Here is a 27,828-nt window from a genome sequence, read left to right on the forward strand (position 1 = left end):
AGCCTTATTGTCTTAAGTAATGTTTACTGACATCGATTTACAAAGGTGTATGATTTATTGTGTCTCTGTGCTTGTTATAAACCATGCTGGAACCCCTACGCTGGGATGAATAATGCTATAAAAAAACTAAATAAAAAATAAATGAGTAGCTTCTATTAAAATAATTGTTAGTGTAATTAGTCACACATGAAGATAACTCTTGCATTCTTACAGTGCATGAACGTCTCTTACATAGGGGGGTTGAACAAAGTTAAAAACCTACCTCCAAGTCAAAGTTTTTCTTAAGTCCTTGTGAATTGATAAGCTGTCTGCCTTTGTTTTTTTCCATTGCATTGACATCTAGGTGTAATGATCCAGATGGCTCCCAACTGGGATGTTGCCTGAACAAAAGATGGGCAGGTGACCCTTTAAATTAGACTTTCATTTGTGTCCATCTGGAAGTGAAAGTACAAACGCCCCCTCACTGCCTGCAGGTTGCTGCTCCGAACAGAAAGCCGACAGAATACACTCAAAGCCATTAATTACTGGTAAGTTGATCATCAATAATTTCCTCTGCGGGATGGAATAGACTTGTTATCTTATTTTATGAACAGCTATCACAGTGTTTCAACACCCGTAAGGGTTTCTTGGCGCAGAGTGGGCTGATCACAACACAGACTCTGTAACTGATAGATAATAAAATCTAGCTTTAATAAAAACTGGAAACAGACATGCCTGTAGCTGTTCTGCAGAGAAAAAGTACTCCGTTATGAGGCTAAGGTTGGAAGGAAAACTGTTCAAGGAGATGGTGCTAGGACAGAGGAAGCCCAAATACCCAACTCAGGTAAGCTGTTGTCACATCACTGTCATAGGGCTGTGAACGTATAAATGTCCCGACAATGTTTCGACTGCATTATGTTCTATATAACTTATAACAATTGCTTTCTCAATGTCTAAAAAAATAATTAAATGCGTTTTTACAAATATGGCCCTTTCGGGCACTGTACTACACATACATAGTGATTGCATAGGCAGAGCTGAGCATGGCATATACAGCATGTATGCTATTGGATTGTTCCTGGGGGGAAGAGATTAGTTGCTGAAGCTGGACATGGCTGTTTATGCTCTCTCTATTCACATCGCATCAAGGGGATCACACAGGAGCACGTGCACCAGAGATCTGTTTGTTAGTATTTGGTATTTCTTTACCACAGCAGAGCGCTGTGCAGAGTCAAAGGAGCAGCTTTAGTTAATAAGGGATTGGAGAGCTTGCTGGACTCTGAGAACATAGACTGTCTGTTACTGGCTCATGATGTGATGTTTTTTGAGTGTGCATTAGGTGCTTCCCTATCTTGGGACATGTTTGGGGTTGTCCAAATGCATATGTCTTTGTCTTTCCAGATCATAGTACATAGACAAAGAAGCCCTAGTGCCTTGTTGATTTTTCTTTTTTGGCATTTATTTATCTCCACTCTGAGTAACCCCTTACCTGATTTTAGGCCGGGTTTCACTCTTCACGCAGCGCAGCTCCTCCTGTCTGCCTCCGTGCCCCCTCCCTTGCTGCTGCTGCGAGTTCGAAGCCCTCCACCACCCGCAGGCACTCGCCTGCGCCTCATCCCTGGTGTCAAGTGGTTGCTGTAAGTATTGTGTGTCTGTCCTGTAACCTATCTTTTGTCTTTTGTCCTTTTTGTGCTGTTTTTCCTCTATTGTGCCTTTATTTGCCCTCTGCCTCTTTCTGTGCCTTTTTTCTCTGTGTATTGCCTTCTTTGCCTATTTCTCTTGTATTCGGGTTTTTTGCGCTTCCCCTTTCCCGCCGCTGCATCCCCTGCGGCCCTGCCCGCCTCGCGCCCCCTTTTGCCCACTGCTCCCGCCTCCCAGCTGCTCCTCCCTCCCGCCTCCCCTTCTTAATGGCGGATGCGCTGCTGGCACACTGAGGTGCGCCAGAGGCAAGCCCGTCTGTGCCTGGACCGCGCCCAGCACCAGAACCCCTGGCCCACGTGCTCCCCACGCTGCCACACGCCGATACAACAACAAAGATCTCCACGCTCTCAACCCTGGCCGCCCCACCACCTGCATCCAGGCCTCCCCGAGGCACACCCATGGACCCTTCTCCTGCTGGATGTGCAATTTCACCTGCACCCAAGCTACCAAGCACCACAAGAGCTCCACCCACAACCACCTCAGGTGCATCCTCCTCAACACCCGCTCCATCCACAAGAACGCCGTCGAACTCTGGGACCTTCTCACCTCGACCTCCCCAGACATCACCTTCCTCACCGAAACCTGGATGAACCCCTCCTTGGAACCCGACATTGCCATTGCCATTCGAAAGGCTACAAGATCACCCGCAGAGACCGCACCAACAAACCGGGAGGAGGAATCGCCATAGTCCACAGGAGCACCATCAGGATCTCAACAAACACCCATGACACCATTGATGCCGATGAACACTTGCACTTCTAGATTCACGTCAACGCCAACACCACCCTCAGAGGTACCCTTGTCTACAGACCCCCAGGCCCCTGACCACAATTCTGCAACGCCATCGCCGACACAATCAGTGCCCACGCCCTCGCCTCCTCGGATTACATGCTCCTCGGCGACCTGAACTTTCACCTACAGAACACCAACAACAGCAACTCCTCAGTCTTGATCGACAACCTGGCCAACCTCGGTCTCAAACAACTCGTCACAACACCCACTCACTCTGCCGGCCACATACTCAACCCCATCTTCTCCGCCAGCAGCCACATCACCTTCACCCATACCACCGAACTCCACTGGACCGACCACCATTGTGTCCACTTCACCTTCCAGAAACTCAGCGCTCACCACTACCCGCAGCAGACCCCTCTCTGTGGCTGGAACAAGATCTCGAAGGGCCAGCTGAACTCCACCCTCGCTCATGCCCCACTAGCCAACACCAGCGACCCCAACACTGCAGCCCTCAACCTCAGACAATGGCTTGACGACTGTACCAACACCTTCGCTCCACTTAGGAAACCACCCACCACCCGCACCAGCATGAAAGCACCCTGGTTCACTGCCGACCTTCAGGCCTCCAAGCGGAAGTGCCATAAAATCAAGAAGATATGCCGCCACGAACAAACAGAGAGCAACCATGCCGCCCTCGAAACAGCCGTCCGCAAGCATCACCAGCTCATCTGGACTACCATAAGATAATTCTACAAAGACCGAATCGACAACAACGCGCACGACAGCAAAGAGCTCTTCAGCATCATCAAAGAACTCGCTAACCCCAAGTCCTGCTCCATCGACCCCCCGCGCAAGACCTCTGCAACTCCCTTGCCACCTTTTTTTACCACAAGATCACGGACATGCACGGCAGCTTCACCTCCCCGACCACCGTGGCCAACACCAACCCCAACACACCCAACACACCCAACCACGCCAACCTCCTGAGCCCCTGGACCCACACCAATGACGAGGACACCACCAAGACCATGAGCACCATCCACTCAAACGCCCTGCTCAAAAAACCCAAGGCAGATCCCGAAGACCTCAAGAATTACTGGCCCATCTCCCTCCTCCCCTTCCCAGCGAAGATCATCGAGAAGATAGTCAACAGCCAACTATCCCCATTCCTGGAGGACAACAGGTTGCTCGACATCTCCCAATCCGGCTTCCGCAAGAACCACAGCACCGAGACCGCTCTCATCGCCTTAACCGACGACATCAGGATCATGCTCGACAAAGGTGAAACCGTGGCCTTCAACCTCCTTGACCTCTCGGCAGCCTTTGATACCGTCTGTCACCACACACTCTGCACACTCCTCCACGATGCCGGATTCCGCCACAAAGCCCTGGACTGGATCACATCCTTCCTCTCTGGCAGAACTCAGAGAGTCCGCCTCCCACCGTTCCTGTCGAAAGCCACCAAAACCATCTGCAGAGTCCCCCAAGGATCCTCTCTCAGCCCAACACTTTTTAACGTCTACATGGCGCCACTTGCCAACATCGTCCAATCCCACGGCCTCAACATCGTCTCCTACGCGGACGACACCCATCTGATCCTCTCACTCACAAAGGACCCCCCCACCCCCAAGATCAATCTCCACAATGGACTTCATGCCATCACCAACTAGATGGAGATAAGCCGCCTCAAACTTAACTCATATAAGACAGAGATCCTCATCCTTGGCTCCAACGGATCAGCATGGGATGACTCCTGGTGGCCTGCCACACTAGGAGCCGCACCAACTCTCACCATCCACGCACGCAACCTCGGCTTCATACTGGACTCAGCGCTCACCATGACCCAGCAAGTCAACGCAATCTCATCCTCATGTTTCAACACCCTCTGCATGCTTTGTAAGACCTTCAGATGGATCCCCATCGAAACCAGAAGAATGTTCACCCACGCCCTCATCAGCAGCAGACTGGACTACGGCAAAGCACTCTACACGGGAACAGCGGCCAAGCTCCAGAGAAAACTTCATCCCATTCAGAATGCCATCCTAATCCTACCCCGCCACAAACACATCTCAGCCCACCTCAGAGACCTTCACTGACTCCCCGTCAACAAGAGGATTATCTTCAAACTCCTGATCCACGCACACAAGGCTCTCCATGACGCAAACCCTGCCTACCTCAACGAACGCCTCAGCTTCCATGTTCCCACCCTCGCCCTCACAACCGTCCCCCGCATCCACCGTACCACAACCGGCGGCAGATCCTTCTCACACCCGCCTCCAAAACCTGGAACTCCCTACCTGTCAACCTATGTCTGACCCAGGACCTCCTGACCTTCAGGAAACATCTCAAGACCTGGCTATTCAAGCAGTAGCAACTCCCCCCTCTCCCCTAGCACCTTGACACCCTAACGGGTGAGTAGCGCGCTTAACAAATGATTGATTGATTGATTGATGGTGTTCTGGTTGCTGGTGTGCTGAGAATCACCAGAGAAGGTAAGCTGCATTGGCCAACCTGTAAGAGGGTTACAGGAAATCCGATCAGGGTTTGCTGCATGAGAAGAGTTGGGTGTGCCTTAGAGTAGCAGAGCTACACCCAGGCTCCAGCAAGGAATGCAATGCCACACAATGCTTGAGGCTGCGGAAGTGATATCATACACCTCGTGACCCCAGATGTCACCACAGCATGAAGCCCATTCGTCCTTTGGCCCCTTAGCTTTCTCATATTTGATGATGAGTGTTAGAAATGGGGTCTTTGGTTGACAGTCAGGTTACCCCCAAGCAAGGACCCTCACTCCAGTCAGGGCAAAGGAGAAACACACCTGGTTAAATCCCGCTCACCCCCTTGGTAGCATGGCATGAGCAGAAAGGCGTAACCCAGAGACAATGTGTAAAGTATTTGTACCAACACACAAAGTAATACAGTGAACACACTACAAAATGACTCAATGCCAGGTTGAAAAATAGCCAATATTTATCTGAGTAAAACAAGACCAAAACAACCAAAATCCAACATACACAAGCAAAGTTAGGATTTTTTTAAAGATGAAACTTCAATTTAGTGCTTAGAAACACAAATGCTTCAAATTGGTGATATCACGGCGTCGTGACGGAGTCATTCCCAAAAATCTGATGCCAATGGCGCCGGTCACGGAGTCACATGGAACCCCAGGTACAGTACCTTGTGAAAATGAGGATACAAGCCTGTGCATGAAGTCAGGGATCACTGCGTCGCTGGATCCGAGGCGGCATCGGTTTCTAGTGCTGCGGAGCGGAGGCGTCACGAAGAGGCGCCAGGTCCTTGCTGAGAAGCGGTGGAAGTGAGTCAGTATCGGGTGAAGCATTGGATCCATGCACTTCCGGCGGAGTCGATATCCGTCAGTCATGACGTGGTGCAGCTACTTCCACAGAGTCACAGACTTTGGCGAGGCTGCAGCCATGTTGGGCCTGTGGAGTCGTCGCACCCCAGCAAGGACCACGGCTTCTGTTGCAGGAGGCATCTTGGAATTCGGCAATGGCGTCAGTTCAGAATCATCCAAAGTCAGTTTCCTTGGATCTTCTTGGTTTTCCACCAGCTTCTCCTTCAAAGGGCCCAGGGAATGGATTAGGCACCACTTGGCAGGGTAGGAGTCTCAGCAGAGAGTCCAGGTGCTGGCAGTGGAAGTCTTTGATGGCCCTTGAGACTTCAGAACAGAGGGCATGCTCAGTCCAGTCTTTATCTCCTTTCACAGGCAGAAGCAGCAACTGCAGGATAGCCCAACAAAGCACAGTCACAGGCAGGGGCAGCACTTCTCCTCAGCTTTTCAGCTCTTCTCCTTGACAGAGGTTCTTCTTGGTTTCAGAAGCAAATCTTGAAGAAATCTAAAGTCTGGGGATTTGGGTCCAATACTTATACCCCTTTCTGCCTTTGAAGCTGCCCAACTTCAAAGAAAAGTCTCTGTTGTTTACAGGATCCTGTCTTTCCCAGGCCAGGCCCCAGATACACACCAGGGGGTTGGAGACCTCACTGTGTGAGGGCAGGCACAGCCCATTCAGGTGTAAGTGACCACTCCTCTCTCCACTCTAGCCAATATGGCTCATCAGGATATGCAGGATTCCCCCTTACTCCCTTTGTGTCACTGTCTAGAGGAGATTCACAAACAGCCCAAGTGTCAGTCTGACCCTGACAGGGAATCCACAAACAGGCAGAGTCACATAATGGTTAAAGCAAGAAAATGCCTACTTTCTAAAAGTGGCTTTTTCAAACTAAAAATCTAAAAAACACCTTCAGTAAAAGTTGTATTTTTAATTTGTGATTTCAGAGACCCCAAATTCCATTTCTTAATCTACTCACATAGGGAAACTGTACTTTAAGAAAATTTAAAGGCAGCCCCCTTGTTAACCTATGAGAGAGGTAGGCCTTGCAACTGTGAAAACCGAATTTGGCAGTAGTTCACTGATAGGACATGTAAAGCACATCGGTACATGTCCCATCTTTAACATCCACTGCACCCTGCCCATGGGGCTACCTAGGGCCTACCTCAAGGTTGCCTTACATGTATAAAAAGGGAAGGTTTGGGCCTGGCAAGTGGGTACACTTGCCAAGTCGAATTGGCAGTTTAAAACTGCTCTTACAGACACTGCAGTGGCAGGTCTGAGCCATGTTTACAGGGCTACTCCTGTGGGTGGCACAATCAGTGCTGCAGGCCCACTAGTAGCATTTGATTTACAGGCCCTATGCACCTCTAGTGCACTTTACTAGGGACTTACTAGTAAATCAAATATGACTATTATGGAAAAGCCAATTACACATACAATTTCACATAGGGAGCACTTGCACTTTAGCACTGGTCAGCAGTGGTAAAGTGCCCAGAGTATCAAAAACAGAGTCCAGCACCCAGCAACAACCGGGGAAGTAGAGGCAAAAAGTTAGGTGAGACCACACCAAGAAGGCCAAGTTTAACAATAAGGATTTAAGGAAAGGGCAAGGTGTGGTGTCTACAGAAAATAAGCATGGATCTGTGAGGCCTTCAATTTTGGCATCCCTTGGCTGCCTGCATGACCCCTGAGACTGAGGAACCAAGGAAGGTGTCAGGTAGCAACCTAGGGGTAGCCGGTAGAAACCTGAATTCAGGTTCATGGCTTTTATCTTCATACCTACTGCCAGCTCTGCTGAAATAACCACTGGAAAAACAGGACACCACTAAGGGTGAGTTAATTGTGATAAAATTATAAAATCCAAAAGTGATCCGAGCTGTCCCTAGTTAATCAGGGATTTAAATGTGGCTGTGGAAATGAATCTATGAATCTCAGGCTATCTGCATCTCTGATTGACTCATTCAGAAGTCAGGAAACTTCTAGGCAGGAATTGTGACCCTGTGCCGTCACTATATTGAGCACATTACATATATGGAAAACCTGATTGGAATACACTACAAAAAAGGCTTCGGAGACAATAAATTTCTAGGGGAGGACAGGGACAGCCTTGGGGACTTTTCAATTTATCTTATACAAATCACCCATTGTTTGTGGAACTGCAGGCTGTTATAAATTTACACAATCATATAGTTGGGACATGAAATAGGGAGACAGGAAAGCATGTTGTCACAGTTTGAAAATATGTTTTATTGTTATTTGCGTTCACTAAGTAATTAGACCAGATGTGAAAAAAACATGTTGGTTGACCTTGCATATTCATGCTTCAAGCAAATAATGGTAGGAGGGAAAAAAGGAAGAACAAACCCTTTGTGCCCCTAATCTATCATGCCCTTCGTCTCATGCAAATTGAAGCTGCAATGGAGGTATCAAAAGAGATCATGTACAACAATTGTAAACTGTGCTCCAAAGTAGTAGTTCTAATAACACTTCTACTCTTCTGTGTGATCTTGGGCAGCTCCGCTTCTCATCAGTCAAAACTGGGAGCATTTACACTGAAGAAGCTCTTGGTGTTACAAGCAATGTAATCCATAGGATTCTGTAATCCCTGTATGAATGGCAGTCACTAATCTCTTTATAATCGGCTGCTTGTGATGCACCAAGTCACCAATTATAAAGAGAATACGTCACAACTTGACTATTATAATGTTGTTAAAGTTGAGTTCTGATGTCACAATGCCTTCTACCCGAGTCAGCAGCCAAGGTGAAAGGCAGGTTAAATCCTGGAGTATAATTAATGCAACTGTTTGAAGCAAAAAATGGAATGTTGCTTTTTTCTTCTCTATTTTAGTAGCTTACAATGACAGAAGCTAAGCACAAAGGTTTTAAGTGGTTTGTGGGAAAGTTGATGGTGTGACCATGTATTATATGAGATAAAGTACCCCCTAGCGTAAATGATAAAGATATTGCAAGTCACCTTAGAGTTCCATACCTTATAAACAGACATTAGCAAAGGCAATATGTCTTGCCTATGCAAGAGCTATTGGTTTTTCCAATGTGTTTTAGCCATATGTACACTAGCATAGCTACTGTTCAGCATGGGTAAAGGATAATGGCATAAAGTAGAATGATGTGCTGTAGAGTTTCATCGATTGGTGTGGTGTAGAGTGTCACAGAGTTAGTAGAGTGTTGTAGAGTGGAGTAGAGTGTCATAGAGTGAGGTGGAAAAGTGTCAGAGTGGAGAGGCATAAAGAAAAATGTGTAGAGTGCAGTGAAGTAACGTGAAGTGGCATAGATAGAGCTGAATAGAGTGCTGTTGAGTGTAGATCATTGACATATAGTGGAGTGGAATAAAGTGTTTTGGAGTGGCGTAGAGTGGAGTAGACTTTCATAGATTGAAGTGACATGGAGTGGAGTGGCATAGAGTGGAGTAGTGTGTCATAGAATAGAGTGGATTAAAGTGGCATGGAGTGGCTTAGAGAGAGTTGCATAGAGAGTCACAGAGTGGAGTAAAGTGTTGTACCATGGCACAGAGTGGATTAGAGTTTAAAGGAGTAGAGTGTCGGAGTGGAGTATCATATAGTGTAATGTCTAGCGTAAACTGGCATAGAGTTCTGGGGTACAAAGTAGTTGGCATAGAGTGAGGTGGCATAGTGTGCACTGGTTTAGAGTACAGTACAGTAGTGTAGAGTAGAATGGTGTAGAGTAGAGGGGTGCAGAGTTGAGTGGCACTGAATAGATTGGAGTGGCACAGTGTGCAGTGGTACAGAGTGCTGTGTCATAGAATGATGTGGCGCATGATAAAGTGAAGTGATGCAAAGTGGCGTAGAGTGCCGTGATGCAGAGTAGAGTGGCATGGTGTGTAGTAGTATAGAGTGCACTGATGAAGAGTGCAATAGAGTGTCATTCAGTTGAGCAGTGCAGAGTAGTGTGCAGTGGTGCAGAGTAGAGTGGTGTAGAGTTCAGTGGCAATGAGTGGGGTGGTGCAGAGTAGAGTTTCATGAAAGGCAGTGGTGACGAGTAGAGTGGCATAGAATGCATTGGTGTAGAGTGTAGTTTTGTAGAGTGGTGCAGAGCAGAATACAGTGGTGTAGAATGCAGTGTTGTAGAGTAGAGGGTCGTAAAGTGCAGTGCTGTAGAGTGATGTAGAGAGCAGTGGCATAGAATGCAGTGGTGCAAAGTAGAATAAAGTGGTATAGATTACAGTGGCATAGAGAAGAGTGCTGCAGAGTAGAGCATAGTGATGTGGAGTGCAGTGGCATATAGTAGTGCATGGTAGAGTGGTGTAGAGTGGACTGGAGTAGCACACAGTAGATTGGACTGGTGCAGGGTAGATTGGAGTTGCCTAGCATAGAGTGGAGTTGCGTAGATTGCAGTGGCATACAGTAGATGGTTTCACAGTAGAGTGAAGTGCGGTAGAATGGAGTGGTATAGAGTAGATTAGAGTGGCATAGAGTGCAGAGGTGCAGAGCAGAGTGGCATAGCATTCAGGGGCAGAGAGTGCAGTGTTTGCAGATTAGAGTGGCACAGAGTGCAGTGGTATATAGTAGAGTGGTGTACGGTGCAGCGGCGCAGAGTAGATTGGCACACAGTGCAGTAGTGTAAAGTGCATTGGTTTTGAGTAAAGTGGTTAAGAGTGCATTTGCACAGAGTGCAGTGGTGTAGTGTGCATTGGTTAGAGTAGAATACCATATATTGCAGTGGTGTAGTGCAGAATGATAGAGTGGCACAGAGTGTAGTGGCACAGCATAGATTGCATTGGCGTACAGTGCAGTGGTGTAAAATAGCAGAGTGGAGAAGTGTGACGTAGAGTGCAGCGGCCTAGAGTAGATTGTTTCAGCGTAGAGTGAAGTGGCATAGAGTGTAGTGGTACAGGGTAGGCTGCAGTGGCATGGAGATGTGTAGAGTGGAGTGGGGGAGAATGGAGTATGCATGGTGTGGTTACACCCTGCTCTTACAGACAACACATCTTCAATTGAAATGACCATTACATTTGCACTGACATACAGTTTTACTGCTAAAAGTATATAGTGCACAAATGTTAATGTATGAAAATGTAATTACCTAGTATATTGATTTGTTTTGATCATATTAAAATATTTGTTTCCACCACACATTTTCTTAAATATCTCCACATTTCATTTAGAGACATTTAAATTTGGTTGTGTAGTAGAAAAAAATAGCATTCTCCAGCCTCCCTGCAGCACCCCCCCCCAGTAGCCAGCATGATTGTCATCTAAATCCTCTCACTTTGAAGCCAGAGAACGAGAGATAAACACATAGCTCTGTGGGAAGACAGAGCCTGTCATTTGACCTTGGTCTTTGAATGCACAGCAAATGTGAAAAGATAAGAGCACGATTTAAAGGCCCATTCACAGAAATCGAACACTGATAGAAGGATGCAGTAAACACAGGATGCTCTATGGGAGGGATGAGTTGAAACTCGACAGCCTAAAACAAACACAGCTAGCAAATAGCAACAAAGCAAATGTGAGTTACAAACCACAAAGTCAACTGTAAGCAATGGGTGGAATGCATTCCCAGGGACACTTTCCAAATGTACCCTAAGTGTCTTTAGCAAAACCAGATAGCAGCACAGTCTGGTAGGCTTCTACCTAATGAACTCAGCATTCAGCCTTGTTCCTCTATATGGTTATGGAACTCCTTATAATGTACAGCAGGAGTACTTTATCCCGTACATTAAGAATTGTGTACTTAAAGTTATACCCTCATGCAAGGCTGGGTGAACCTTCACACTGAACCTCCATACCCATATCTCCCGGACAGTCCACCACCCCTACATCACTTACATTATTACAGCACTATGTGAAATGGAATATTCATGATGAATCACTTATGATACATGTCAAAAGACTGACTGAGATAACTTGCCTTCCTTAGATTAAAATGTATGCAGAACTACCACTCCCTTCTTTGAGACCCAAAGATATCTGAGGTCTGCTATGTACCTTTTTATTCCACACTGCTGAATACGACAATGTTGAACCATCGGCCTCCTCTAGCCTAACCCACACATTAAAGTAAAGATTCTGTGCCTTTGAAATAAATGCTACCACTACTCAGAGATCTGAAAGACTAAAATGCAATATGCAATATAACCACTGCAACAGTCAAACTGTATCTTGTTATTTAGGGCCTTTTCCACACGCTCTTATGGGCATGGACTACATTCACAGTATTTTTCTGTAACATTGTGAAATGTGTGCAGATTTATGTTAATGCACTGATATGAACACTGTATTGCAGATGCCTTGGTCAGCTACCAACAGGGCCACTGGAATTATGTGTTTGTGCTCTGTAGTGTTTTTAATCTAATTATGTATTTGCACCATTTGCCACAAAATCCATCATCTGCTAAATGATCTGCAGATTTAAACAGAAAAATTGAATTCAAATGGTTCAAAAGTTACTAAAAATGCAGCAGAACGAGTTGCTGCACAGTGGAATGCCCCTTTGAAAAAGTTGACTGGTAACTTTTCTTGTGCTTGTTGCTACATTTAGGTTCTATACTGGCACTAATGAGGTGGAAGCTAAGACCAGATGGTATTAACAAGTGCAAAAATGTCAAAATAGTAAAATACTATCACATGCTGCATAATTTGCCTCTGCTTGCTGCATAATTTAGTCAAGCCTTCCACATAATTTGGCTCTCTCCTGCCGCATAATTTCAGTGGACCTATTACAAATGTATCCAAATGTAACTGCTATACTTTATTTGCCCATTGTTTCTGTCTTTACTCATGAAACTTGAAATGTAATAAGAAATTATAGTACAAGTCAAACAAGAATGTTAAAAACAGGGAAGATAATATACTTCAATATACTTCAAAATGATAACAATAACAACATAAATAATGACGCTAGGCAAAACTGCCCAAAATGAAATGTGACTTTCTCTTTGCTACCCACGCTGTAATCTATCCCTTCATTCCGCAGATGAAAATCATTAAGCGTAAATGTTAGAAAGACCCCAGCCTTCTGATGGGTTAAGTGTGTGGTGTGAAAAGGTAAAATCTGGGCTAAGTCTCGCTTTCCCTGTTTCACCAAAAGGTGTGAGCCTCGGCAAATAAAAATACTGCATTTCACAGAGTCTCCTTTCTAGCCTTCAGGCTTCAGGCAGGGTGGGACTCTGCTCCCTCTTTACTTTTTCCACATTGTCCTGTTGGGCTGGTATTTAGGGCAGCAGGTGGGGCCGAGGATGGCAGCAATCAGCAAACACTGTTGTCTCCCCCGCTCCCCCTTTGTTCTCCCAGGTGCTTAATGTGGACAGCTGTAAACAGCACAAACAAAAAGGCAGAGGGTATAGGTGGCATCCTGGGTCTCCTTCATTCCGTGATCATCAGATCAGTCAGGCAGGTCAGCAGTTCAAGTGCAGGGCCATTTTAAGTAGTGCTTTGGCCCTGCAAATCATAGAACTGAGAGGGGAAATTATTTTGCCCCTTGTCCTCCCCACCCTCATCACCTGTCTCCCACACTCCAAAATCTGAGGGGATGCATCCCCCACACTTCCTACGCTCATGTATTGCAATGCCTTGTGCCTTTATATAGAGCTTAACGCAGGGATTTAATTCTAAATCTCTGAGAACCCCAATGTAGCCAGAGAGAGGGAACCAAGGCACGGGGAACACTGTGCCCAGGGTCTCACAGTTTTGTCAAGTGAGGTAGCTGGGATTAGATCACTGTGTTCTGCTGGAGTCAGTGGCATAGCAAGGTTGCCAGGGCCCCTAATACAGGCACAGAAAAGAAGAAAACAGTTCTAACTAGGTTGTAGCGGACCCATTGGCACACATAAACCCTGGTGCCACTGCACCTGTTGGACTATAGATTGCTCTGCTCCTGCCTGCAGCTGAGAGAGGATCCTGCTTTGGGTGTCGCGCCACAGGCTGTATTTGGAGTCAGGCTTGGATCGTGACTGATGCTACATACAGTCTTTCTTCCAATATGCCCTTCGAGGTAATCAATAGGCAGGATATTGAGTTCCTCCTACAGCGGCACGAGCTGAGATTTGCATAGTACATCTGTCGCTATTTAGTCCATTAAGGGAGAACTCAAATATCGAGAAGCGTCTATGGTGCAAGATCTCTCTTTGATGGGTGTCTTGACCAAAGGGCACCATGCCACGGGTGATTACACAGACAAAGGTCTTTCCCTGAAGGATTTATTGAGAGAAGGGCCCAATACCACCATTGATCACTGTTAGACCTGATAGCCTTAGGGTGGTCACCCCTAACTTTTTGCCTGCCTCCCTCCACTTTTGAGATACTGTTTTTGCTGGTTTTTAGACTCTGTACACTTTACCACTGCTAACCAGGGCTAAAGTGCATATGCTCTCTCCCTTTAAACATGGTAACATTGGTTCACACCCAACTTGGCTATTTAATTTACTTATAAGTCCCTAGTAGAGTGCATTATATGTGCCCAGGGCCTGTAGATTAAAAGCTAGTAGTGGGCCTGCAGCACTGATTGCGCCGCCCACTTCAGTATTCCCTTAACCTTGTCTCAGGCCTGCCATTTCAAGGCCTTTGTGTGCAGTTTCACTGCCAATTCTACTTGGCATTTAAAAGTACTTGCCAAACCTAAAACACCCCTTTTTCTACATATAAGGCACCCCTAAGGTGTGCCCTAGGTAACCCCTAGGGCAGGGTGCTCTGTAGATAAAAGGCATGACATGTACGTATGTAGTTTACATTCCCTGGTAGTGTAATACTCCTAAATTCGTATTTACTCTACTGTGAGGCCTGCTTCCTTCATAGGCTAACATTGGGGCTGCCCTCATACATTGTTTGAGTGGTAGCTGCTGATCTGAAAGGAGTAGGAAGGTCATATTTAGTATGGCCAGAATGGTAATACAAAATCCTGCTGACTGGTGAAGTTGGATTTAGTATTACTATTTTAGAAATGCCACTTTTAAAAAGTGAGCATTTCTCTGCACTTAAATCTTTCTGTGCCTTACAATCCACGTCTGGCTGGGTTTAGTTGACAGCTCCATGTGCATTCACTCAGACACACCCCAAACACAGGATACTCAGCTTCACTTGCATACATCTGCATTTTGAATGGGTCTTCCTGGGCTGGGAGAGTGGAGGGCCTGCTCTCACACAAAGGACTGCCACGCCCCCTACTGGGAACCTGGCAGACAGGATTGAACTGAAAGGGGACCTGGTGCACTTCTAAGCCACTCTTTGAAGTCTCCCCCACTTCAAAGGCACATTTGGGTATAAAAACAGGGCCTCTGCCTTACCACCTCAGACACTTCCTGGCGAAGAAACCTGAACCAGAACCTGCACCCTGACAAGAAGAACTGCCTGGCTGCCCAAAGAACTCACCTGACTGCTTTCTGAAGAGGGCTGCTGCCTTGCTGTTGCCCTGCTGTCTTGCTGCTCTCTTGCTGTGCTGCAGAAGTGCTCTCCAAGGGCTTGGATAGAGCTTGCCTCCTGTTGCCTGAAGTCTCAGGACCAAAAAGACTTCTCTCCGGCAGCTGAAATCCCCGTGCGGTGAAAATTCGATGCACCGCCTGCCAAGAACGACACACAGCCTGCTCGCAGTGAAAAATTCACTGCACGCCAAGTCCGGAAGCAGCCCAACTTCGTGACAGAAGATCGACGCTGCGCCAGCAACGTGACCAGAACTTTGAAGCACTGCCCTACTGGATCAACGCAAGCCAATTCAGAACGACGCAGCCTAACTTCCTGAGAGGAATCAACGCAGCGCTTGCCGTGCAGAAGAAAATTCCATGCATCGCCCACCAGAATCGACGCAGCACCTGTAACTGCGCTCTGCAAGCCCAGGATTCCACGCATCGTCCCCGGGGCGTCTGAAAACCCTGCAACCCGAAGAGGATCCAAGTCCGTGCAATGGAAATCAACGCAACGTCTTCCCCGCGTGGAAAATAACGACGCAAGTCCATGTGTGAAGGGGTAAAACCAAAGCACACCTACCGTTTTCCACACACCTCCTCCTCTGCGGTCCCTTGCGAGGATTTTTCAACGCAAACCAGGTACTTTGCCCCACAAGAGACACTTGTTGTTTCTAGGAGAACGTAAGACACTTTTTATTGCTTTTACAGTAATATTTCAATTCTAAGACACTTAGGGCCACATGTAGCAAACTCCGAGATTGCGACTTGGAAATTGCGAGTCTGTCCGACTCGCAATTTCCGAGTCGCAATCTTGGATGCAGAACGGTGTCTCAGACACCGTCTGCGACTCGCCATGGGGTCGCAAAGACCCACCTCATCAATATTAATGAGTTGGGTTTCATTTTGCTACCCCATAGCGAGTCCCTGCACTCACAGGGATGGTGGCCTGCTGAAGTCAGCAGACCTCCAGGTCTGTGACTGCTTTTTAAATAAAGCAGTTTTTTTTTTTCATTTTGCAGCCCGTTTTCCTTAAAGGAAAACGAGTTGCAAAATGAAAAAAATACCGAAACCATTTGGTTTCGTTTTTTCAGTGTAGGCAGTGGTCTATTGGACCACTGCCTGCTCTGAAAAAACATTCTGGGCAACATTCACAAAGGGGAAGGGGTCCCATGGCGACCCCTTCCCTTGTGCGAATGAGTTACCACCAGTGTGACACTGGTGGTAACTGCGAGTTGCTTTGCGACCGCATTCGCCGTCACAAAGCAATTCTGAATTGCGATGCGAGTCGCAAATAGGAAGGGAACACCCCTTCCTATTTGTGAGTCGCATTCACAGATTGCGAGTCGGTACCGACTCGCAATTTGTGAATGTACATCGCGTTAGGCCGTTTGCATGGCGCAAACTGCGATTTTCGCAGTTTGTACCATGCAAACGGCTTCCTACATCTGGCCCTTTATATCACTTTCAGTGATATCCCTACATTTGCTTATTTCATCTTTAATCTTTTTGACCTGCATTTTCTAAACACTGTGTGAAGTATTTTTGTGGTGCTATATTGTGTTATTGTATGATTTATTGCCCAAATACTTTACGCATTGCCTTTTAAGTTAAGCCTGACTGCTCAGTGCCAAGCTACTAGAGGGTGGGCAAAGGATAATTTGGATTGTATGTGGCTTACCCTGACTAGAGTGAGGGTCCTTGCTTGGACAGGGGGTATCCTGACTGCCAACCAAAGACCCAATTTCTATCAATCACAAAGACAAAGGTAGTGCCATCCTACTTCCCTTAATCACACTTTGCTTTCAAGCACAAGCTGCAGGTTCATGCTACTGCACCTAGTCTGAAACGCACTCCCAAGACCTCACAACCAGCAACAAAACTCAATACTAAAAGATGTGACTACCACCAACAACCTTTGGTCCATACAGAAGCTACATATATAGTAATTAGTCAGCAAACTGCTAGAAAACCCTTTGGTGCCTCGACCAGAGGAAGGAAAGCGCTGCGCTATAGAATTCAGCAATACACTAGAATACTGTAGGCTGCTGGTAAAATGAGTTAGACCAATTAGTGTTGTAAATTCCTTGACATGGAAAGTAAAATAGTTAACATAAGCAAGCTGATTCAAAGTGCCATGAGTGCAAAGGAAAGACACAAAAAGAAAAAGAAGTTCACTCACAGTCAAACATATTGGCATTCGTGCAATTATCCATGTAATAAGGGCCATCTGCAAGGCGGTGATAAAACCGCCCCAACGAGGGACAAACGTAAAGCATTGACCAGTATTAACAAAGGATTTTATAAAGGCAAGCCCACGAACGAGTGAAAGTGCTGGGTGTGAGGTGGGCGTGGTTAAAATCCCACAATTCTCACAACAGGTCAATGCACTTCTGCGATCGACCTAAAAACCGAGGGAAATGCCATTTTGCACATGTACCAGGCTCTCTGACAGAATATCAAGGAAAAAAATTAAAGGATCAAAATATTGAGAAGGGATGCTCAAATAGGTAAATATAGATCTACAATTCTTATCTCCACATCTATGTACCTTGAAGATAAATATCTCATCAAGGCATATATAGGTGGAGTTAAGTACAGTTAAACTTTACATACCCATGGAAATGCTCCTTTACGATATTCTTCTCATCGATATTCTTGATACAATATTTTGTCCATACAATGTATTGGCCTCACTGTTTTGTCCAAACACTGTAGGTAGGGCTTGCCTGTCAGCAGCGGCAACATTGTGATTGTTTCATTGCACGTGTGAGCAGGAGCAGTATAGCAAATGCAATGTGCACAATCAAACGTCATAGCAGCATGGAAAGTGCTGCAGTAGAACAGAGCACAAAGTAGTTACATATGAACGAGGTGTTGCATAAAAGGTTTGGCCTTCCTTACTGAAGATTAGGAGATTATGAAGTTAAAAGGGGAGGCTGTTTCCGGATCCTAGAAGCATAGTGTTAGAAGGACTTGCACATATTATCATTGCATTCTTACATTTTTATATCTCAATCAATGAAATGCTTGATTTGACATGTTAGAAGTGAATACTGGAGACTTTGTAGGTAAAGCAGGCTGGCAGATAGAAGTTATGAACTTTACTGGGGGAAGGCGAGGTTCTGTAAAACTTTCTTGGCACCTTGATCAGTCAATAAGTTAAGCAGACTCTTGAAGGATGGTTGGTAAGAGTCTGGGATGCCAGTGAGAAATACATTATCTCAGCTAAGTGATAGCCCCTGGTTTTCTGAAGTCTTCAAGGAGATAGGCTTTCACTTTGTTGAGCTTGCTGAGATAATGCCAGGCCATCTCTCAGGGTATGAGGTCTGGAGCTAAGGAAGGTGGCAATGTGAAATTGTAGGGATTTGGCTCTGTCAGCAATGATCGGGGGTAAAGCCAATATGTTTCATAGATGAGAGACAACTCTGCACCTTTGAAACAATAGAGACCATGACCATGATCTTTCCCGATTTATGCAGAATCATTGTCATGTCTGCTCTTAGACGCAAATGTCCCCTGACCTTATCTTTGCAAGAACTGTGAATGCACCAAGCCCTTCAATTGATGCCACAAATACAACCATCAATGCGAGATTTGTCTGAGTCAAATGTCTACTTTTCACCATGTCAAAGTTGATTAAGAACACATACTGACATATAATCAAAATAGTATGGTCTGAATTGGCATCCTTTTACCTTATATGTTCATAAGGAAATGTCTAGGACGCATACCTTGATGCACATGATCTATGTCAGACATTCTTAAACTTATGTCAGAAATTCCAATTTCTGGTAAGGTTTAGCATATAAGGATGATCACTTGACAGCTTATCAGCAGAGGTCCTTCGTCCAGAGTATTCCCCAAGATTCTGCCAGAGACAGTCTCACCTATTACCAGCACACTTGGCACTTCGCAGATGCTACATCTCGCCTGAAACTGATGAGAGAGATCAAATGTTATTAATATATTAGTGCCATTGAAGCTAGCATATGGTGACAAATTGACCTATATTTAAAGGTCTAACAGAGAAAATAACACCAGTTGTAAAATATGCACATTTGAATTATGGTGAACCATGTGGGCACTGTACATATTAAACACTACGTTCTAACATGATTTTTCATTTATATTAAATGAAGTACTGATATGAACTAAGAGTGTTATTGAAAGTATTAAATGAATATGAATTACTCATGCTTATATTGATTACATTATTCTATTAATGAAAGTTACATGCATGCAGAAAAATAATGCACGTTTAAATCAGTTTTAACATGTCATAGATGATGTTTGCGATTATATAATTTCCATTGCATGTTTGAATTTATTGCAATGTGAGGGATAGGTTTATTAATGTATTAAGGCCCATATTTATACTTTTTTAGCACAAAAAATGACGCAAATGCGGCGCTAAAAAAGTATAAATATGGGCCTAAGTATATTAATATGTATTTAGGCTTCTTAGCTTGACTAGGCCTGAAAGATTCATTTTGCAGCAGTAATGGAAAATCACCTGTTTATTCTGTTCCCTCTGACCTGAATTCTTTTTGTAAGCTGTTACTGTGATGTTGAATGTCCTATTGTATTGAAGGCAAGAAACATGTTTCAGAATTAACAATCTTGCATTATTTGCTGTAGCTGTGGAACAAAACAGGAAACTTATGATTCCTATGTGAAACAGGATTAGTTTCATGAGAGAAAACTCTCAAGTAAGAAATAACTAAAGAATGTATTGTTTTGCCGAAACTGTGTGAAATCCTTCAAATGACAATGCACTTTGGCTGAGAAGATTTGGAAAGGTTGCAAATTTGATGGTACCATCAATAGCCATCGGATATCGAACTTGACATCTGAAGTGAGACCTCCTGAAGGACCAATGAATGGCTCATGCAGATTTCTAATTAGTGAGGAACTTTGAAAACAGAGAGTTAGTTTTTGTGAAAGAGTTTGTGTGAGTTCTACTTCTCCCTCAAAGCTGTCCAGAATCATGTTTGAGTCTGTTGTTATCCTCTGTTTTCTTTAAGTCCCCAGATAAGTTTTCTCATCATAGTCTTAACGACCCTATTTTGATATGTGGTTCATTACTAATAAGCCCAACTAATTCGGAACTGCTGATCTGTCTTGTGTGTTGCTAGTGTTCTGTACTATCCTGCTGTTGCTTTCAAATTGATGCTGGAAGAAGTGACCTCTCTTGCTTGATAAAACACTACTGTCTGCTGTCCCATGAGGAGAGGTATCACTAAATGTGTTTTTCTTGTTTCCTTTTCATTTAGGTACTTACACCAGCGTACTTGTATAGTGAGTTGCCCTAGTTGGATGTTTTACAAATTATTTTCACATCTCTACATTTTTGTTTTTGCCTGCATGTGTTAGTCCTTTTCCACACGTGCAAGTCCAAATTCATGTTAGTGATCGGAATGGCCCAGCTTTGAAACCTTAAATCTGAAAGTGGATGTTAAACTGTATTTTGATGATTTACTGATGTCCCCGTTATCTGCTTTGAATTCTAACAATAATGTGCATATTGTGTTGCTGTTAATTTACGTTATTCTTTTGAAGTGTTTAACAGTATTGATATTTAGTAGGCTAATTTTTTTCCGACGTTTTGGTCATCCTATGGTTTTCATGTATGTTTATAATTTATTTGCGCACCATTTACGTGAGATTGATGTTTGGATTGTAGCAAAGCTTTGAACTTTATTCAGTTTGAAGTTTGATTTAGTGTTAATTTGTTTATGGTGTTTAATATTGTTTATGGTTTATGTCATTGATTTGTGATTGAATGATTCTAACTACTACACTCTTCACCAAGTCAACAGATCTAGTCGACCTCAATAGTTGAGAATAGTGATGGTGTCTCACCTGCGCTTTTGTCGTTATTGAACCTGAAGCGGGAGAAATTCTTCCCTTCACAACAAGCCAACACTGATAAATCTGAGTCCCAGAGGAAAGCTGGTTGACTGCTACTGCATGTGTGTTTGCCCTTCACGGGGAATATTGTCTTATACCCCCACTGATAAAGACAGGCTTTGTTGACAACAATGTATGCAGTGTGTCTCTTCTGCCTAAGAACCCCACTCTAGACTACAAGTTGCTCTGCCTTCCATGCTCCCTTATTATAGCACACAGAAGAAGACGTTAGGGTGTTAAGCTCTAGATGACATTTTAAATGGCACTTTCATAATGCCAGAAATGTGAATTCTATTTTCATTATTCATAAGTGTCTTCTTACTGTTTTTATAACATTCCATTCAGTTATTTTAGATGTACTAGGAAACACATTGTTCCTATACTAATAAATAATTGTAACATAAAGGTTTTCATTCTACTTAGTATAGTATGTGTTATATGGTGGGTAACAAAATAAGATTTGTTACTGTTTCCACAGTGCCCCTGAACCCTTTATGGGATTGTTAGTAACCCAAAGCAATGCTTCCATGTGATTTACACACTAAATGGTAGATATGTCTTGATTGTGTCTAAGGCCAGTGTCCACTGATTTCAGAAAGTCAATTTGGGAGGTTTTCTGGTCATAGTTGCTCAGCTGCATGCATGCCAGTCATGGCAGTAGTTGCTTGATTGAGTAGAGGCACAGTTGAGAAGACCTTTGATTGTATAGTTCAGAGCTCTAGGAGAGTGCCAAGATTTAGAAGCACCGGTAACAGACAATATGGGAAAGTGCTTACTCCACAACCTGAAAGGCAACAACAGCTCCAGTGATAGGTGTTTTGGGAACATTTCTGTTGCAGTCCAATTTTTCTTTAAAATAGGACAACAAAGAAAGCATGTTCCCTCGTCTTCAAACAGCAGTCCAATACTTCAATCTTTGTACTGATGTTTTTGAGCAAATCTCTTAGTAAGCCAAGCAAGTGTGAAAAACCTTTTGAATATGTGTTGTTGTTGCACTGACTTATTTGAGGGGCTACAATAATCTGTCTTTCACATTCATCACTGTTGCATTGTATCGAGTTCACTGGTGTCAGACGTGAGTGGGAAAGCACATCTTGTAGAGTTACACCAAAGCCTTAAATTACGCAACAGTATCTGACATATGCAAAAATTTGTTTTTCAGGTGGTTGAGTTTCTTTCACGTAGGTTTAAGGCATCTAGACTTTCATATTAGTCAGGCAACCTTTCAAATAAGTAATGTAATTTCCTGCTGTGTCCTGTAGGTACATACTTGTTTTACCCCACATTGGTGGATGGTGGATCTTGATGCTCCTTAGGAGTCCACGTAGGAGTTGAAAGTTATTTGAGATGCAACTTTGGGGTACACTGCAGGGAACAGGGAGAGGCTATGATCTGACAGAGCTTATCTTGATGAAAGGGTGTTGAGTAGGGTTTGATGATCTTCTGGCTTGATTCCCACAGATAGGTCTAAATAGAAAAGGAGACCGAAAATTACCTTTTCTGTGATAATAGGGCCGATTTCTGTGTGGAAATTTGACTTTCTGCTCCCAAGATATATATGTACATTTGGTCTGAAAGGTACAATGGAGAGCATGTTTGAGAAGTTCATTATATATGTGGCCATATGCACAGACTCATTTCTGAGACACTACCAAGAGAGTATGTAAATTGCTGTGAAATCAGAATGATCACTGTATTCAGACATGTGTGCTTCGTGCATTCCTTCAGAGTGTAATAGTAGACTGCACACATGTGTATGGGTATTGTGTCACGGTGTAGACATATGCCAATGAGAAGTAATATGCACTTAAACAACTCTGCCAGTCAACGTTCATAATTCTGTAAGTGGGCATTCCTGTTAACTAACCCATAGCTTGTAGGTGTCATCTACATTCACATGTTACATTCACACCTGCATATCTAGTTATATCCCTGCCATTTTGCTGAAGGTCAGACGTCCATACTGTGCTTCTGTAAGAAGTGAGCAGCTCTACATGGAGGCAGTTAGCTAGCAGGCACATGCTTGTCTCTGCTTTCTAGAGGTAACATAATCCTTCAACATACGAACAGGAGGGAGCGGAAACAAGTCTGATAGGGGTTGCCTTTTTTAATGTCTTTATTACTTCTATATATAACAACTGTGTTGTTACATTTCATATTACTCCATACTGAAGCTTTTCAGCAATCTTCATGCACATTGTGTATGTCGATGTACAATAACATTAACCATTTCAACAACTGTAAGACCAAAAATGTGTTCTTTCATGACGTTACTCCACAATTATGTACCGAAATGCACATTAATAAACTGGACATTAGTTCAATACATTGTGACATCGGGGCTCCCACGGATGTAATAATAGCTGAGATCTGGAATAATATTTAGTCGTTGCACAGTCCCACTATGTGGTGTACTTGCTTGACTCACAGTGCCAGGCTCCCAACTTTCGGAAAGAAAGGGACCAATTAAGCGCAGGAGAGCTGAATACCATTATTGCGGATACAGTGCCAAAACCCATTCAGATTATACAAACTGTCTGCTGCACAAAGTGGTCTATATGGACCATGGCCTAGACAGCTCTACTCCCCGCCTATTAAACTTCTCAATACCCCCCCCCCCAATAAGGCAAGGGAATAACGAATAGCATGGAAAGCAGGCCTCTTGCTATTGGTTCGGTTGTTTGTGGGTGGTAAGTTTCCAAAGACAGAACAATTCCAGAGGAATAAGGTGATCAACGTTTTGGATATATTTGCCATTTTGTTGGGTTAGACACGTAGGGGGTGATTCCAAGATTGGCGGGCGGCAGGAGCCGCCCGCCAAGTGGGAACGGCCAGAAGACCGTACCACGGTCAAAAGACCGCGGCGGTCATTCTGGGTTTCCCACTGGGCTGGCGGGCGACCGCCAAAAGGCCGCCCGCCAGCCCAGCGGGAAACACCCTTCCACGAGGAAGCCGGCTCCGAATGGAGCTGGCGGAGTGGAAGGGGTGCGACGGGTGCAGTAGCACCCGTCGCGAATTTCAGTGTCTGCTAAGCAGACACTGAAATTCTAAGTGGGGCCCTCTTATGGGGGCCCCTGCAGTGCCCATGCCATTGGCATGGGCACTGCAGGGGCCCCCAGGGGCCCCACGACACCCCATACCGCCATCCTGTTCCTGGCAGCCGAAACTGCCAGGAACAGGATGGCGGGATGGGGGTCGGAATCCCCATGGCGGCGCAGCAAGCTGCGGCACCATGGAGGATTCCCCTGGGCAGCGGAAAGCCGATGGTACACCGCCGACTTTCCGTTTCTGGCCGCGGCTGTACCGCCGCGGTCAGAATGCCCAAAGGAGCACCGCCAGCCTGTTGGCGGTGCTCCCGCGGACCACGGCCCTGGCGGTTTTTACCGCCAGGGTCGTAATCAGGCCCGTAGTGTTGGCTAAATGTCTGCCGTCCCTTGAAGAGCCAGCAGGGTTTTGCCCACTCATACATTTAATTGGTACTCTCTCACTCACAGGGATGGATGGGTCTCTTGACTATGCAGGTTGTACATATACATAGATTGTGCAAAGGCGTGGCCTGTGTCCGTGGGTAGTGGCTGCCTGAACTGTGAGCTCCGAACCCTATCAGCAGTTATCACTCTACGGCACCCAGGTAATATGCTTTTGAGACCCGTCTAGCACTTCATTGGAAATTGGAAGACTTCCTGTATTCTTTCCGGACTACTGGGGCATGTTTAATTGCTGGAAGACATTGTTTGCCGCTTTAGTCAGCCTCTTGCCTCTTCCAAGTCCTTACAATATGGCGGCTGCTCCTCAGATGCTGTGGCATACTTGCGAACAGAGCTGAATTTATCTAACAACAGGTTGGTTCTTATGCTCAGCCTATTACTTTTACCCCTCATTTCTGGATCTGGGGTGAATGGCCATCTTATGATGCTTAATATTTATGTGCCTGCTCCCAAGCCGAGGCACTCTCATTAATGGTCACCATGTGCCTCTCAGCAACCCCTCACTGTTAACGGGTGCGTGTTGAGCCACAGTGGGCCTGTGCTGATGTAGTGCCGGCTTTTTACTGTGTGCAACAGGTCTGTGGGTCTTATGGAGTGGCAATGACTATCTGCTGGTGACCATTGGGCCGCTTATATTGATGAATGCAACTCACAATGGAACTGGTACACGCGGCTCTGCAGTGGATTAGGTCCCACTGTCATCTAAGCAAGGTCCTTGACGTGTTGTGTGGCAGGTGCCATTGGTTTGGCAAATATTGAGGCATCTTAACTGTTACCTGTTGGAGACCTAATCACTTGTCAACAACTTGCATGTTACCGCATGGCGATTCAATGTCATCAACTATATAGAACTGATAACGCATCCCAACCTAGCTACTTTACCTCATCGGGGACTTGTTTCAGGCCAATGAACCTTTTGACCCTGATTGGAGACACCTTAAGACGAGGTATCTATTCAGCATTTCAATCAATAGACCAATAACCTCATCAATATTCACAATAATAAATCAATCAAATTAGTTAATGACATTAATAAGAATCAAAACACACCATGACCTTTCAGCCATGAATAACCACACAAATTTAGTAAGAATTATGATATTTATTCCCTATTTGTTACACTCTACTAGCAAGTTTATTAGTCTCAATACCAGAAAACACATCAACAATGTCACAATATGGCACCTTGAATAAGACTCTATCAAAGCAAAGATCATGAACATTAGAACAAAGCACGACATCAACATGAATTAACTTTAGCAGGGTATCATTAGCGCATTTATTCAACAAAGCAAAGATTCTGTCATTTGTCTATTTGCATTTGTTTAGTGAACTCCTTAACTAACCTCGAATTAGCATCAGCATGTTGGGCTTCATGCAAAACAATTTCAGTAACACAAATTTAGAAAACATCTAACTATGGACTCTATCAAAAAAACAGTTGGTACCTAGAAAGAAAAGGCAAACAGACAATTACAATTTCATTATCATATAATTACCCTCCGTAATGGGTCAGCATACAGAGTTAGTCTTCGTCCTCAGGACATCAGTTGATTTGCCATCAGCCGGAGTAAACAGCAAAGTCTCAGCAAGACAGAGCAATCAGAAACACTTCCATCATTAGGAGAAGAAGTAAGTATCGGGCAAGGCAAGAAAGGTGAGGATCGTTTATAGGATCAAACAGCAAAGTCTTTAAGACAGAACGTCAAAGTAACAGCATGAATGGCTCAGTAATGGCAAAGTGGCAAAAGGCAAAAATGGCGTGGAATGGCAAAATTGCTAAAGTGGCTGATTTCTCCTTGTGACCTGTCATTATATCAATCTTGTCGCACAAGCTTCTAATTTCCAATTGGGCAAAATTTGGTGCATCATTATCTCTGACCAATGATCCATCGATCACCTTACTAGAATTTTCACTTAAGACAGTTCTCACGTAGTTTATTGGCTCCTGTAATTGACGTCTTCAACGGGTAGAATGTCAGGTAGGAAAAGTTACACGCTCTGTTTTAGTCACTAGTTCCATTGTCTTTACCAGTTCAGGCGACCTTGCCCCTGTTGCGAATTACACTGTTGCATTCGGCAAGAATGTCTCCTTGAGCAAGTCGGGTCTCATGAGAAAGAATTTACTACGGTTACACACACATCTCTAGCTTCTGGAAAAATACAGGAACATGTCCTTCAGCAAGACAGCACATTGCACGTTAGAAAAACACATTTAATATAAGACCAGGCATTTAGGCACAGACCCTTGCTACCTAAGGCCTAGTGGTTAATTTAGCAAAACCTTAACATGTAACTCATAATGGTAATACAAAAACATACATTAGCACATTAATAATCCACCATTAATGAATTTCATTAATCATCGTATATATTTGGTGGCCACTCCCCATGGGCACATTTCAAACGCGTACATGAATAGCATTAGTACATTTTCTATGCTGCATCATGGTTCATTAAGTTGTAAGCGTTTCATATTAATTTTTTATTATAAAAGCTGCACTCCAACAATCCCTCCTCTGATGACTCTTGTCATCACACAATCCTTTCACAATTTCATTTCCCTTCTTAATTCTTTCATCTCAATTTCTTCCCCTGATTTTGTCTTTTCAAATTTTGCTCTGAACAATTTTTCCCTCTTCTCTTCTTCCCTCTTCGCATTATGTTTAGCCAATTTTGCTTTAATTCTTTTACTAATTTTGCATGATAACCATAGATCAAATAAACAAGCCAAAACAATCACTATTCCCTGTATTAGTTTTCCCAATATGCCATGCCAAATATTACTAAACCAGCTTCCCACTTTAGCAAGTCCCTTTCCAACCTTTTCCCAAACTCCTGGTTCTTTCAGTTCCTTCAAATATGCACTATCTCTTGTTAGGTTAGTAAGCATACTTCTAATCTAATTAATATTGTCAGGTATGTAGGCACAGCAGTGACGCTCATTAAGCATCTTACAGACTCCGCCATTTTTCACTAAAAGAATGTCTATAGCAAGCCTGTTTTGAAGAGTGATAGCCCTCTCCGCAGCAAGTTCAGTATCCATCAGGAGTATAGCTCCTGTGAAATTTGTCAGCGTGTTATCCACAATAGTAGACAACTTTCGAATCTTTATGAAGTTTAAGACAACTCCCAAGAAGGAATTATTGCTCCAAATATGTCTCCTACTACACCAGCAGCAGTTTCTCTCTTTTGTCTAGTACGATGTAATTCAGACACTTTCGTGAATTTCTTTAGATCCTCTAGCTGATAAATCTTTGGGAAAATTATTCCCAAATAACATGTC

The sequence above is a fragment of the Pleurodeles waltl genome, chromosome 5 (assembly GCF_031143425.1).
Source record: "Pleurodeles waltl isolate 20211129_DDA chromosome 5, aPleWal1.hap1.20221129, whole genome shotgun sequence".
NCBI lineage: Eukaryota > Metazoa > Chordata > Amphibia > Caudata > Salamandridae > Pleurodeles > Pleurodeles waltl.